Raw genomic sequence first — 16641 nt, forward strand, 5'->3', positions numbered from 1 at the left:
TCAAAAAAAAGTTTATACGTACCACTCTGGGCTTCCGTTCAAATACACCTGAAATAGTTCAAAGTAATAAGTTTTGAAGTTGATATGTTTTGGCGTTGGTACATATCCATTGAAACAATGATCAAGTCAGAATACTAACTTGCCAAATAATGGTACATGCCGTGTCCTTTAATGTCCTGCATTGTTTGTTGGAGCACATTTCTCAGTGACTATACTAATTTGTGGAAGTGCACCTGCCTGAGCCATTTCCGCCACTTGGTTTAGGTATGCAACGCTAAATGTGAGAATATTTCATGCCGTTACTTTTCAAATGTTCATGCTTTTACCATGACATCTTTACCATTTGTTTAAAAACACTGATTCCTATTATTAACCCATGGAAATAAAAAATGGCAAAAAAACATATCTCCATTGCTTTTTTTTTCTCAGTGAGGTCATAAAAGGGCTAAAATCCATGGCAAAACAATTGCATGTTGGTTGGAGGAGGAGTGAGTTTAGTGCAACTGACCTGGAAATTCCTCCTGCATGCAGAAAGCAGCGCATCTCGATGTCCCAGCTCACCCTGTTCTTTCTGGTCTCTGCCTCATTACGAAATATCCGGTCCTGTAAAAACCGGACCACACCACGTAACTGTTCTAATCTTCTATAGTGGTAGATATATTTCTCATATCATTAAGCTCTAACTGAGCCTGTTTCTACAATTGCTTGATGTGCTATTGAAAAAAAAGTATTTCAGCTTAAAGTTTGGCCATTTTTGGGAAATGAAAATAATTTATTTCAAGCTAACTCATTTGGCTGCATTTGTAAGCTGCAGTAGTGGTTACCTCTAAGCCAGTGAGCTCCCCGTTCTCTTGTTCAAAGGACTCAGCCTGGAACAAGGTTCCTGACAGGAAGTGGTTCCCAGGCGCCAATGTGGCCTGATGCGGCCTCTTCCTTTGACGGCCCTTGACTTCCCTTTGCCCCCCTGCTTTCAGGTGTCCTTCGCTGAATACCAGCACCTGATCTTGCTGAGAGACAGATGAATAGTACATTCCTAATGTTAAATGCCTCACCCCAAAGAGCTTTGGATTTAGGTAATCTTAACGTTTTCTTTGAGGGCTACATGAGAAACATTTTGTGACTGTCATTGGTCTTGCTTAATAAAACAGCCTTCAGTAGAGCATAAAAATCACCTCAGCAGTAAGAGGGACCTCCAGAGCAGCAGCGTATGTGAAGGGACTGGGGGCAGGGCCCGACGGTGGGGTCCACGGCTCAGGGACAGAGTAAGCTGTCTCCAAAGTTACCATCAGGAGGTTGGAGGCGGAACGCTCAGCCTCAGACAGCAGTAAATCCGAGACACTGACACAGACATCCAGGGTAGGCTGCTAAATGGGTCAAATGGTGAGACACATTCATATTCAGGTCATATTCAAACGGTTTCATTAAATTGGATGCTGATGATATAAGTTGAAGGCTGTAAAATATTAACGGCTGACGTTGTCAATACTTTTCACAGAGCTGACATACTGTGTACATACCCCGATCAGCCATAACATTATGACCACTGACAGATAAAGTGAGCAACACTTCTAATCTTGATCCAATGCAATGTTCTGCTGGGAAAGCCTGCATACAGGGATTCACATGGATTTCACTTTGACATGTACCTAAACAATGGACTGGCGAACTGTCCAGGGTGCACCTCGCCTCTCGCCCATTGACCGCTGGGATAGGCTCCAGCCCCCCAACCGACGGATTCAGCGGGTATAGAAAATGGATGGATGGATGGATGGATGTCCCTAAACATTTCTGCCCTCTAAACTCTTCCGACACTAATCTGATGGGATAAGTTGGCATTCGTGGGAAGCAAGCCCAATACACAAAGACCCTCCCAACAACCCACAAGACCCAAAGGATCCTTTGCTAAGGTCCTGGTACATGTCTCTCCAGGACACCTTCAGATGTTCTTTGATCACGCCTCGCCTGGTCAGAGCTCTTTTGGCAGGATGAGGAGAGCACACTCATTACTAGGCCTGTGGTCACAATGTTATGGCTGATCGGCGAATAAATGCCCATAATCAAAAACATATCGTTATCTCGTGCAAGTTAGCTGCCTTCGAATTTACAACCTTTACTAAGAGTTATGGAACTGGTTTATATTCCTCTTCAGGTTTAGAATCTGGTCAGGTTACTTTATTTGTGCCCGTCTACTGACAGGCACAGAAGTTTTTCTTCTGTCTCAGCTCGGCAATAGATCTGTGGGTGAAGTGTTGGTAACATGGATACAATCTTATATCTTACATGCAAGATATAAAAAACAAAATTATTTTAAACATTTTTCTTTTTTCTTTCCCATTCATTATGACAGTGTTTCTGTTTTTTTGGTTTTTTTTTACAGAAAGTGGTAAATATCCTGGAGTCTTGATAGCATTCAAATAATCATAAGTGTGTGTCCATTTATGGTCTGACTTTAACTTAATCACACGATATGTGAAAAGGTTTAAAAAAAAAAGTCTGCGTTAATCAAAATATTGATATGCTGCCCAGCATTTATGTTAAATTACTGAAAATTATTATTTCATTGATTCAATGTATATGATTTAATATATAAATTCAAAAGAGAACAACTTCCAAGATTGGAATTTCAACTCCTTGAAAGTGGTACGATATAAAAGCTGGTAAAATCTCATTTGTAAAATACTTTAAAGCTTGAACATGAAGGGAAATGCGAGGCAAGAAATGTGTGGCTTTTGCAAACTGCAGATTGTGATTGGAACCTCTGTTCCTGCTGCTCAAAGTAATTGAATGATATTATTATGGATTGATTAACTGCAGAGTCATTGATTAACCAACCTTATGGCTGGAGCCTTGGCGGGACTCTTTGCCTGAGGAACTGATCACTGGATTGACTGGAACTGTGGACGAGAAACTGCGCTGACCTGAAGACAAAAAGAAAATTATTCCTATATTAAAAGTCCTGCTTGGCTAAGAAATCTCTTTCAAATCAGCTTCTGCTCTTCTTTTCATCACAGAGAGACACTGTTTTTTGAGGAGGTACACGGGTCTGTCTTACAAAAACCATATAAAAAAATTAGATGCAGTTGTACCTTGCAGAAGTGGCAGCAAGTCGACCACAGCTTGGCCCAGCATTGCCATTTTTGCATCAGCCCTCTTCTCTTCAGGCAGGAACTCCATCACTGTGACTGACCAGAAAAGACATTTACATTAAACGGTGATCTGGACAATGAAGAATACAGACATGCATCAAAACTTTATGCCTTTATGTTATTATAGTAATTACAGATACATTGTACAGTTTAGAACAGATAAAACTGTTTACAACAAATAAAACTCAATCGAAAAAGAAAATTAAGTTGAAGGGATAAAACATGCTAAATAAGACTTGTTTGAATTTACAGAAAAACTCCTCAGAGTTGCAAAAATAGAACAATTTCTAATTTGAAATTACAAACCGATGGTTGAAGCAAGCCAACAATCCAAAACCTTTTATGCAATAAAATATTTCATTTTAAAATCAAACATTTTATACGTTAAGACCACAAGATGACAATCGTGTAAATTCTTCAGCAATAGCATGTGAACGTGTGGGAGGGAGCACACCACATATTATTTAGGGTCAGAATGTTTTCTGCCAAGGTGATAACAGAAGATGTGGTGGCAATCTCAGATACATTGGTGCTGGACAGAGATTGGGTTTTGGCCACGAACACACAGAATGTTATCAGGAAGTATAAGAGGCTCTCACAAACTGTTGCCGTTGGAACTTCTGTGTATGCTGCCATGTAATATGTTTCTATGTTTCAACAATAAAGCTCCCAGTTCACCAAGCCACCTTGCCGTTCACAAGGCTGTTCACTATTGTTTTAGGATGTCCGCCTCACAAAAAAACAGCTGACTGTGACTATCAAGGAGAGGTTTGGCTGCCAATGTGTGGGTCAATCCCACTCACAACAAGAACTGACAGAAGTTAAAAGAAGAAATCAAATTAAACTAAATGATTGACAACATCAGTGTCAGATGACTCAACAGTTAGATTAGATGCACTAAACTCACATATGATTGGTTTTTGAGCTATGTCACTTAAAGCCTGCACATTATTTGTTGGATGGAAGCTGCAGGTAAAGTCGTAGTCAACTCGCTGCTCCACTGGGTCAACTTGCTTTTTGTCCGACTCTCCCAGGGGCGTTTCATCCACTGCAACCTGCACAAAACTCTGCAAACTGTCTGCCTTTTTTCCTTGCTGAAAAGAGCCAGAACATGTTACATTAGAAGTGTCACATCATCCACACACCTTTTCAACTCCAGCTTGATTTACAACAACGAAGAAGAAACCTAAGAAACCACAAAAACTCATAGACTCTGACAGAATGCAGCTTTTATAAAAAGATGTATGAGGCAAGCATACAACTCATCGTGCTATCTCATTTATCCAAAGACATGGATCATTGATGATAATATTCAATCATTCTAACAGTAATTTTGAGACTGGTGCATAACTTGTGAGTTAGCAAAATATTTTAGAATTTACTTTTACATTTATTTGAACAAGTTTCTTGTTCATACACATCTGGAGCTGAAATCCATTAAGTATTGATGGTATTAAATGTAATGAGTTTCATGGGATAATAATGAATCACTAATCATGCCTAAAAACGCATACTATCCAGTACAATATGAGCTCATACATAAACAAATAATACTTGCGGGAAACTACATGTCAAACAACATAGCTCAAACGTGGTAGTTTTTGATGATGATAATGAACCAAAGCTGGTGGAGCTATTCGTCTTTTGTAAAAGCAGTCTTTATGTAATAAACTGTTGCATTATAATTGTTCGACAGAAGTCGGAAATATTGTCCATCTACGGTTGACGACAACTCCTAATTTGTTTCGTCTGGTTACATTAACCTCAAGTTAAATTAAACACTATGTAAGTACACTTATGTTGCTGCCTCTGTTAGTTATGTAATTTAAGATAATGTTAGCTAACTTTACTGGTTTACTTTTATACCTAACGTCCAACCAACTTACCAGGTTATATGCGCAGATTACGCAAATTTCAATGTCCCAGTTTGTTTCTGGTTCTTCTGTGTTTTTAGACATCTCCATTGCAGAGCAATATGATGAAAAAAAGTTAGCTAAATTACGCTGTTACTCGAGTTCAGTTAACAGTTTCAGTTTGTAACGCTGCGGCTTGTTTCCATGGCAATGGTGTCCCACTTGGTGGTATATTCAATGAGCGTCGGAAATAAGATAAGTCTCTCTAACCTATCAATTAACAGTTTTAATTCAGCGCACCAGATAAATTCAGTCATAAAACGAAAGACCAAGAAGAAAAAAGTAAAAAAATAAATAAATAGATTTTTCATTAACTAACTGAATACAAGCACTTTTGATAATCACCTTGGAGCAGGTGTTTTTGTACCCTGTATTTGCGGACATTACTTGAATGCAGCATTATTGTAGGCTTCAATTTTCTCTTTGAAATTATTACAATCCAATCATTTAATGGTATGATCCACTCTTATGTACAACAAAGGGCCTGAAAGAAAAAGAAAAAAATTCTGAGCTAGCTTGTTAGTTAACTTATCTAGGAATGGTTTAATGGTTTTGTGATGCAATGAGGGTGGGGTCAGTGTCAAGACTGAACTTGTTCCCTCTAGATAGATAGATAGATAGATAGATAGATAAATAATTTATTAATCCCAATTTGGGATACTAATTGTTTGTTCATAAATCATATTAATATGACGTTATCAGCTCTTTTATTCTGTTCTTAAACTACAAACAAACACCATACAGTTCAGACATCCGATTTTGCAGACATTACTGATATTGCTGTACTTCTTCTACGTAAATTGTATATATCGTTCAAAGCATTTAAGTCAATTAGTTTTACAGTAAAGCAAGTTTCATTGCAGAGATTTAAAGACACATATGTCCACTGTGGAAAGAAAGCCACTATTTGGGGTGTTCTGTCCTCTTGCTGTGAATGGAACTAATGAAATAGGCTGAGACAAAAGCTCTCCATACAGGGGTGGAGCAGTGGTTTTATATGTGGGGGTGTTCCAGGGGTGGAGCTGTGATTTTATATGTGGGGGTGTTCTAGGGGTGGAGCAGTGGTTTTAAATGTGGGGGTGTTCCAGGGCTGGAGCAGGGGGTGTTCCAGGGGTGGCACATGAGCACCACATGGAGTCCACAGACTGTATATAAAAAGGTAAAGCCTCACAATAGAGGTACGGTATCATAATATACACGTTTTTAATCACAAAATGTAACATTTAATCACTATTACGGAGTTATCACCGTGGATTTACTGTAGGCTACGAAGTTCCTGAAAAAAAATCTCTGCACTTCATGGCCTGATTGAAAACTCTCGAAAAGAAATAATTGCCCTGAGCTGGGGTCTGACTTGTGCTTCTTTACAAAGAAGCCTGCAATATTTCCCGTTCTTTTCATTGTTATCTGTCCCTACACAAAATAAGGCAGCCTGCAATTCATTGGGCATCTTTTTCAAAACTTAAAGAGCGTTGGCGTGGCGACGCCTCAAAGTTTGATGACTCACTGTCACTAGCCACAAAAAATTAAGTCGCTTATAACTCCCACATACATTATCCAATCTGTCCCAAACTTCATGCGGTGAATGCTGGAAACAGCCTGAACGTGCACTTATAATATTGTGATATCCACCTACAGCGCCACCTAATGGTGGTTGTAAACGTCTCTTTTTTTCCACACCTAGCATTTGATAAAACTCCTCCTACATATTTAATGCAAAAACCTTCAAACTTGGCCAGGTTACTCTTAAGACATGGGGGGATAAAATCATGGAGAAACTTTTTCAAACATCAAACGCCGTGGCCGTGGCGACGCCTCAAATTTATGACTCGCCATAAAAAATTAAGTTGCTTATAACTCCCACTTACATTATCCAATCTGTCCCAAACTTCATACGGTGATTGCTGGACCCAGCCTGAATGCGCATATAAAACATAGTGACATCCACCTACACCGCCACCTGCTGGTGGTCGGAAACGTCTTTTTTTTCCACAACTCGCATTTGATCAAACTCCTCCTATAGATTTAATTTATTTTATTATTGTAAAAGTCTGTTGCTCACAGGCTTTTATTTTGTAAAAGTCTGTTTCTCGTAGGCTTTTATTTTGTAAAAGACTGTTTCTCGTAGGCTTTTATTTTGTAAAAGTCTGTTGCTCACAGGCTTTTATTTTGTAAAAGTCTGTTGCTCACAGGCTTTTATTTTGTAAAAGTCTGCTGCTGTCTGCTGTGGAACAGGAAAAGAAAGTAATTGGCGGATCCACCAAACATGGAGAAGGGTACGGAACTTTTACTCGGCCATTTTCATTTTAAAGTTCTTCCAGACGGCGGAGTCGACAGAACCAAAGTCATCTGTAAACACTGCCAAGTTGAATTGTCTTCTCAGCGTAGTAGTTCCAGTCTAAAATATTACTTAAAGGCAAAACACACAACTGATAGCAGCAAGTCATTCAAGGAAACAGACAGTGGAGCGAGGCTTCTACATAAAAACTACAGAAAGATGCTGATGTTAAAAGTGTGTTTGGACAACAAATGTTATGGCACTTTCATTCATATGGCAGCACATTTAAAGTAAAACTAAATGCTAAAGGCAATACACTACTTTTGGATTCATTTTTAGATTCTGCGCACAAATGTGATTAATCAGGGAAATCATGTGATTAATTAGATTAAACATTTTAATCGTTGCCCAGCCCTAGTAGCTTTGCTTCAACGTTGACTCTAATTGTGTTTTTTTGCAGTTTGAAGACGTGGACGCACTCACCGCTCACTTTGAGCAAGGGTGGAGCAGTGATTTTAAATGTGGGGGTGTTACATGAGCGCCACATCAAGCCCATAGACACGACGCTGAAGTTGGCATCCGATTCGCGATTTAAATGGATGGGCATAAAGGGCCATTTCACTGCATTTTTTTTTTGCATTTTGATCGCCCTAAACTAGATCCTGTATGGAAACTACAATAGTTACACTGCTCAAATCTGGATGGAATTATTTTAAAGAGGCTATAGATTCATTAAAACCTTGTTTGGGATTTGTGAAACCTTTTTCTGATTTGTAAAAATGCAGAACAGGGCCATTTTACTGCATTTTGATCGCCCTGAACTAGATCCTGTATGGAAACTACAATAGTTACACTGCTCAAATCTGGATGGAATTATTCTAAAGAGGGTACAGAGTCTTTAAAACACATTTTATGATTCGTTAAAACTTTATTTGGTCATTGAAAATTCAAAAAGGTGAAATCATCTTGCTGGTGCGATGCCTATGGTTACGTGGCATCATTTATTAAAAGAATATGCCACTGCATTCTGTGTTTGCAGAGGTGAGATGTGGTTTTATCAGAAGTCAGTCCAGTTGTAAAATGTTTTTTTTTCTCTTAAATGTAGGCTGTTTTTCAACCTGCCTCAAAATGAACAACATAAGGCTGTTTCAAATAGATATCGTCATAAATAAGCAAAGTGTGTCGCCTCACTCAATGGAAGAGGAAAAACCGGGAGTAATGTCACTTCCTGTAAAGTCATAAAGAATAAAGTTGAAAATGGTTCTGGATTCTTCAGCTCCTGGCACTGGCGTAGCCAGAAAAAAAGATATTTGGTGTGCACCAGCAAATTCTGGGTGTGCCAAATTTATTTTCAACAGATCTGTTGGGTATTCGAGTGTTACTACGATGACCGACACGTGCAAACGCATTGCAAAACGGCAAAACAAATCCAACAGTAAAACTTGGGTGGCACCGGCACACCCTGGCACACCCGTGGCTACGCCATTGAAACACACATGTACGAAAATCGGCTCATACAAGCAGCACATACCGGTCTTCACTGTATCTAAAACACAGTGAGCATGTCAGAGCCATGCTCCACAAATTTCGTGTGTATGCATGTATGCATGACCAACAAATCTGATTTCTGATTTAAGATTGAACTTTCAGCCTCTTTGGAATAATTTTGTCTGGACAAACAAAATCAAAACGAAGTTGTTTGGCCACAGAAACATATTTGAACCAAAAATCACCTTCTTAATGACAGGAACCTCCATTCTACTGAGAAGGCAATGATGATTCATTAATAAATCACTGATGCCTGGGGGACTGGGCAGCTTATTGTAACCAATTATCTTCTTAATTGGACACTGACCCTCCATTCAGATCCTTGCACGCTGGGTTTTTGGACTGAGTGGATGCACTTTGCTTGAGTTTAAAACATGTAAATCCAAGGAGACAGCTTGGCAGTGACTGGGTGAAGAAATCTGTTATTTCTTAAAATCTCATAACTTGTTACTGTCACGTTCATGGGTTTTTTTCCCATGTTTTTGGTTTTGTGTTTTTATCATGCATAGTCATGTCTTAGTTTTTAAGTCCATGTTTAGTTTTTGCCATTGCTTTTCACTCACGTCACCTGTATTCATTGTGCCCAGCTGCACTCATTCACCCAGTTCAGTATTTAGTGACATGACATGACATGACACAGCTAAATTGCAAAGCTTCTTTCGCTTTTAACACTTTAAACACCTACTGTTACTGTCTAAAGATGTAAAAGTAAACTAACAACTACAAAAAAGCAAATAAATTACTTATTCTCGTAAAGTATCTTAATTACCAATGCACTGTATAACTATTAAATCAAATGGAACACAAACTTCAAGTGTAGCTTCTCTTTTTAAAGGGATTTTTTTTCAGTATGGTTGTGTAAAGTACTTCTACGTATACCTACAGTAGAAAGCAGTCGGATCACTCTCAGTTTGGAGAATATCGGAGGAATTCTGATCGGGAGCTAAGCTGCTCAGAACAGGACCCCAGGAGAACAAATTTTAGCCATAAAAACACTCCCCAAAAAACTCAAACTTTAACATTTTTAACAGAAGTTCAAGTAAACACTTTATAAAGTGATTCCTTCACACAGCACCTTTGCATTGATGTACTTTGTCTCCATTTTCTCAACCAAAGAACATGCAAGGTCTGACATAACACCTGACAGACTCAGCTTTTCTGTGATAAGATATGCTGTTCAGCCACCATGCACACAATGCAACACGAAAGCTTTTCAGTCTGTCTAATGTCTATGGTGCCCATACCTTGGCGGCTGGAAGGAGGATGGAAAACCCCCAACCTGCCACATGTAGCATAGCTTTCCTATTTGCGTTTAATGACAACAATACGGCAGGAAAAATAACATAAGAGTCGCTTCATTTATTTATTTCTATTGCAGAATTTAATTTGAACTGCTGAATAAATGAATAATGCTTCACATAAATTCTTACAGTAAACATTTCAAGCATAGATACAAACACAAAATGTCTAAATAACATTTTTGTAAAAATAATGTCCAGTCATTGAGCTTTTTAATTTATAAATCAAATTTTATTTAATTTTTATATCTTTTCCATCTAAATTTTGCCTGAAGTGGAGGAAAGAATAATTATGTTTGAAATGCCAGTTAAAATGAAAGTTGAATGTAATATCCAGTTTAATACACATTGATATTACATTCAATTTGTATTTTCAACTGGTTCCCTTTGATGAAAGAAAATAACAAGAAACTATGTCAATGGATTATTCATTATGTGGTCATCGTTCGGTCTTATGTTTATGTTTATATTTGTCACACCGCAGTGAGGTCGAGTGGGTTTTTTGTCTCGTCTCCATGACACGTCTCGTCATTTCCTGTATTATTTTGAAATATGAACTCTCCCTCTCGTTTCAGGTCACTTGCCCTTCCTCTCATGTTCTCCCGTCTGATTGTCGTGTGAATGATTCCACCTGTTCCCTATTATCCCTGTGTGCATGAGAGTCTGCGTCTCCCCTTGTCTTGTGCCACTGTGTTGTATCAGTTGGTCTCACGTGCATCACTCTCGCCTTTTCCAAGCCTGTTTCTAGCCAAGTTCCAAGATTACCTTGTTGTTGTATCCTCGCCAAGAGAGATTATTTTGTTCTTTTTAACTTTGATAAAATAGTCGTGCTAAAGTATCAGTTTAAGTTTTTCATAGCATTCTTGTTTTCCCTCCCAGTTGGAGTGATATTTAGATAAAGTTAAATTTTGATAGTCCTTTTGTTTGTTCCTCCTTATAGTGGAGTGATTTTGATAAATTTTCATAGATATACTTCTCTCATTTTGGGAGAAGTGTGTGTGTGTGTATATATGTGTATATATGTGTATATATATATATATATATATAAAATATGAATGACTTCCATAGCCTGTTTTGTTTCTCTCTGGAGAGACTTGAGAACTTCTGCGCCTCAAATAAAAGCTTTTGGATACATCAACTCCTGCGTCCTCCACTCTTGGGCCTGACAATCTTTATGTTTATGTTTATGCATTCAGCAGATGCTTTTATCCAAAGCGACAGTCCTGTCTTTGGAGTTTACAAAATCTATTGTCTTTAGAATATTAATTCTCCATGTCCATGGAAATTGTCTGGCAGCCAGCTAAAAAAACTGTTTTGCTATCAAATATGAAATGCCGGTGACAACGGCATATTTAGCTACTTTAGACATGCATTTGCACCAACCTCTGGTCTGAGGTTTACCTGTTGAGGCATCAGAAGAAGTCTGGGGCATCTGATCTTGGTCTGCTTGTCTTAAATTGTTCAACTCCTTGCTCTGTTTGGTTATCAGCTCGTCTTTACCCTGAATTTCTTTTTGGGCTTGCTCCACTAGGTCCTGAAGATTTTCCTTATCAGTCATCAAATGTTTAATATTTTCATTATTCTGGGCCAGCTCTTCGGTGAGAATCTGGATTTTCTCCTTCAAAACGTCCTCATTTTGATACCGAGCCTCAACTTCTTCTTTCAAATGTTTGTTGTATGCCTTTATTGTTTCCAGCTCCTTTCCAAGAAGACTCAGTCCAGCTCTGTCCTTCAGGTTCTGCTCTCTCAAAGAATGCGCTGTCTCCTGCATATCCATTTTAAGTTGGGCCAGCTTGTCTCTCTCTGTTTCCATCAGCCGCTCCATCTCCTCTTCTCTGGTGTGCTCTGACTCGACAGAAGCCTCCTCAGTAAACTGATTACTGTTTCCTGACATGTCGTCTTCTATGCTTTCAGGTCCTAAAAGAAATTGAACTGTTAAGTTGATGAATAAAACTGCCTTTATTAACTTCAGCGACTGTGACGTCACGCCTTAGTGTCGTCAGGGAATCTTTGTGACGTCACTGTTTTCGCACGTCACAAAATGGAAGGAATCTGCCTGGGCCTGAAGTATCTGGGTACAGCGCCTGGCACAATGTTAATGGTTGCTTTAACTCCCTTTAACGTCCCCAACTCATCCTTAAATACATCTTCATGATGTGCCAGCACCTGCTCCACGGTCAGCCTTTCTCCCCCTGCTACACTCACGTTGTGAATTTCTGCCCAGTTCAACTTTAACAGTTCGAGCCAGCTTCGGCCCAGCAGACTGGGTCCAGTGCCACTCACTACATAGAGAGGCAAGTTCTTCCATTGGTTTTGATAACTCACTTTAACCTCGGCTACTCCCAGCACCTTTATGTCTTCCCCTGTGTATGTTTTTAGTTTCAGACTAGTTGGCCCCACTTTGGGCTTTTTCTCATTTTCCCACTTTGCATGGAATTCTACTTCGTTCACTAGTGTAATACTACATCCAGTGTCAACTTCAAATTCCACCTTTTCTCCATGTACCTCCATCTCCACGGTAATTGGTTTTACTTTTGAATGTCTGTCCTGTAGACTGTACATTGAAATAGCTTGCTCTGTCTCATCTGTTGGTTCATCTTCATCATGTACTCTGACATGGTGTGAGTGATTACTCCCACTGGGCGCCCAATTACTGCTGCTGCGGCCCCTTTCCCTTTTATTTTCCTTTTGATCACTTTGTTTTCTTGAATTCCGACATACTCGCCCAATGTGGCCTATTTTTCCACATGAATAGCATTTTTCCTGCTTGAAACGGCAGGTTGAGGAATCGTGACTGCCATTGCATCTGTAACACGTTTTCCCTTCCCCTCCTGTTCTCGCAGCTGGCCTGAACGCAACGCTGGGATTTCCCCCTTCTCTTATGCTATTGCACGCTGTTTTTCCTTGTAGATCCTGCGTATGTTTGTGTGCAGACTCCATAACGTCTCTGTATGGGCTCATCGTTTATTCCACACACTAGTCGGTCCCACAGCATCTGTGACAGTGACACCCCATAATTACAGTCCTGTGCCAGCTTCCTAAGTTGAGCAACAAACTCGGACACAGACTCGTCCGGCTGCCTCACACGGGAGTTGAATCTGAAACGCTGCACAATCTCGCTGGGTCGGGGGTTATAATGATCTTTCAGCAACATCACTAGCTCATCAAATGAGCGATCTCCTGGTTTAGCTGGGCTTACTAAATTTCGCATCAGGCTGTATGTTTCAGCGCCCACTGCGCTAATGAGAACGGACTTCTGTTTGTTTGCACCATCAATGCCGTTTGCCGCAAAGAAATACTGTATGATTTCTATATATTCCTCCCAACTTTGCGTGTTGTGGTCGAATGCCACCAGTGTTCCAATGGTCGCTGCCATAGCTATTCCCTCCCTCGTAATTTCAGGGAATGAAAATTAAAAGGATCTCTCACCAAGGTGTCCAGAATTGTCTTTCTGCGTGGAGTTCTCGTCGCCAATATGTAGTATCCTGACTACATTAACTGACACGCACAACATGGGTCCATTTCGATAGTTTATCTCAGAATAATCCAGAACACATCTCACAGCACATCCCCGGTGATACATCTCTCTTTAGGTCATGAATGTTACAGCCTTTTAAACCCATAGTTAATCCTACAGCGCCCCCTAGGGGATTTATGGTAAACCCACAGGATTACTACAAGCTCTCAGAAACTACATTCAAATCTGAGCGCTCTTTGATAAACGCATATTTTCTAACCTTCGTTTTAAAAAAAAAAACTTGGTGCACACAGCCCCGTTTTTAAAAAAAACACGTCTACATTGATCCGCTTAAATACGCTATCAGGAGCTGTTAAATTACGCCAAGCCTGACGGTGGCAGTGTTAGAACAATGAGAATTCCACACAAGCCAATCAGAAGCCTAATAGAGAACCGCTGACAGGAAGAACTTCCGGATCCTTTTCAAGAAGAAAATATGGCGCCAGGCTCATGTGTGTGGACTGATAGCGAGACTGAGCTACTTTTACACGTTGCGCTGGACTATAAAACTGCTAAAGCCGTGAAAAATGTCTTTATTGTTCAATACATTGTATGACTGTAATTTTCAAAATCACACAAGCGAGTATAGCTCTCAACAACAGAAATGCTGCTAGTAGCCTACCTCCATGCTTGCCAGATAAACAATGAATGGCGTTATCACGCTAGCATCCTGCCAATATGGCGGATAGGGGCGGGGCTCTGTATTATGACGACAACTCCGCATTCCATTCTGAAAACTCCGTTTTTGTCTCTTTCAACCAGTTTACACACAAACCCTTAACGGAGTTTTTAAAAAATCTCCACTTTTGCCGGAGTTTTTTTTTAGCTTCGTTTTCGGAGGAAAAAACTCCGTTTGTGTATAAACGAAAGGCACAAACGAAGGGAAAGGTCTTCGTTTTTCAAAATACCATTTGTAGCATCTAGCTCTATTGGGTCCCATTCATTCTGGTCCCCACCAACGCGCCCAGTGGAATTCTGGTGGAACTGCAGCCAAAAAGCCGGTACAATGGGGCTTAATAGTGAGTGGCAAGGCTGTTAGTTATAATGGCTGTAGTATTATAGAATCTGTGCCTACACCGGCTACAACGAAAGCCCTGATTATGAACTGAGAGATTTAGCATTAGCTTGTTGGAAGTCAGACTCAGCACAAACTAGATTCAAGTTTCATGTCTTCTAAATGAAGACTCCAAGTAAAAACAAAACAACCAACATCAAATAAGTGAACTGGGAATATCTTACATACAAAAAAATGTAAATTTCTTAAGAAAAGTACGTTATTATTTCCATAAAAAAAGAGCTTACAATTATTTGGGAAGCTTTTATTTTTATGTCCTCACCGGAAATGATATCTAATTGCGTATCTGCTAGCTTGACAACCTCTTTTCATCTTTCTCTATACGTCCCTCTGGTGGCCATAAGCTGTAACTACCCTCTGCAATTCAGTATGAACATTGAAATGTTGGAAATCTTTATCAAATGAGGTTTTATGATGGAAGAGAGCCATCATATTAATATTTTAACAACACTGTCATATTTAGTTAATATTATGAATGCTCTAGTTTTACCACAGCTGATAGATAGATAGATAGATAGATAGATAGATAGATCAGAGTATGGGCTTTCTGTCAGACGGAACCGAGCTTACTACAATGAAAAGATGTAAAGTAGGACCAGTTTCAAACCTGCACAGAAACTGGTAAAAACCTTTAAGGATGAAACTTCTCGTAAAGATTGTTGTACTTTGTCAGTTTGAATGTTTTACTGAAAGTATTGTCCCCTTGTGTCTGAAATGTGGTGAAATCTGTTACAACATCATTTTGTAATATGATGAAGGCAACCGGCTGCAGTCTACAGATTCAGTCTTTATACTGTGAGCAGGGCGTTTCTGCCCTCTTGTGGCTACAAATGGTATCTACAGAAAAGGTAAAGCTAGAGATATTACAAATGACTGACACTTCCGAGTGATCTGGTACCTACACCGGCTACTTTAATAATGACTATTATTTTTAATAATATGAAAAGCTCCTTAACAGGCCACTACAGAGCCTGATGACGAGCTGATCGTTTGAGGAGGGAAACATCGAAAACATGCAGGGCAGTGGGTCCCGATGACCGGAATTGAGAAACACTGAGCTACGCTTTTCAAACTGAACAGACTGTGCGCGCTCCCGCGTACCAGAAATCAATTTCTGGCAGCAATCAACTTTTGGCACAACACCTGTCATTTCACATTCCGCTTATATGACAACGAGAAACTTTTGATTTCGCTAGATCGTCAAATTTCCGATATCTTAAATTTACTTACCTGAGCACGAGCGTTTGACTCCATCCTGTTTTTCCTCCATCATTACTAACGTGTGCCCGCTGAGTGTCGTTGGAGTTCAGCATAAAGATCCCGGCCGGCAGAAATTGCTGCTCCTTGATTGGATGGATGGTTGGTTGATTGGCAAGTCGGTAAGCAACGTGCTGATTGGCTATTCACTCAAACAGGGTCAAAATTCGTACCGGTACTTGTAACTTGAGTTTTGTAAATTTGTAACTTCAGGTTCGCACTTGAAGGTGGGGAATTTGTGTCCGTCGGATTTAGTTTTACACATACAGAAACTATTTTTACAACTTCAAAACTTTGTTACACATGTGAACATCATTGTACAAGTGCAAAATTTTTCTGACCCTTTTTTGATCCATTTTTTCTTGGTCTGATACCAGACTGACAGTATGTTAACATCATAAATGAGTCGAGGTTTTTAGATGATGTATTATGGGATGTACCATAATAGCATATACCTCACAATTAAAATCATTACAGCATTTTACATTATGGTTTTTACATTTTAATCCATTTGATAAACGTCCAAAGGTTACATTTGACCACTTTTATGTTTAATACACTATGCATTACAGATGTGCAGAAATCACAAGTTTGACATATATGTAGCAC

General features: G+C 39.5%; 1 pseudogene; it reads right to left on the reverse strand.

Moving 5' to 3' along the window:
• Positions 1-16071, reverse strand: part of LOC142366011 (cilia- and flagella-associated protein 70-like) — a 34039-nt pseudogene extending 17968 nt beyond the window's left edge.
• Between the last annotated feature and the right edge of the window lie 570 nt (positions 16072-16641).

The sequence above is a fragment of the Odontesthes bonariensis genome, chromosome 17 (assembly GCF_027942865.1).
Source record: "Odontesthes bonariensis isolate fOdoBon6 chromosome 17, fOdoBon6.hap1, whole genome shotgun sequence".
Lineage (NCBI taxonomy): Eukaryota > Metazoa > Chordata > Actinopteri > Atheriniformes > Atherinopsidae > Odontesthes > Odontesthes bonariensis.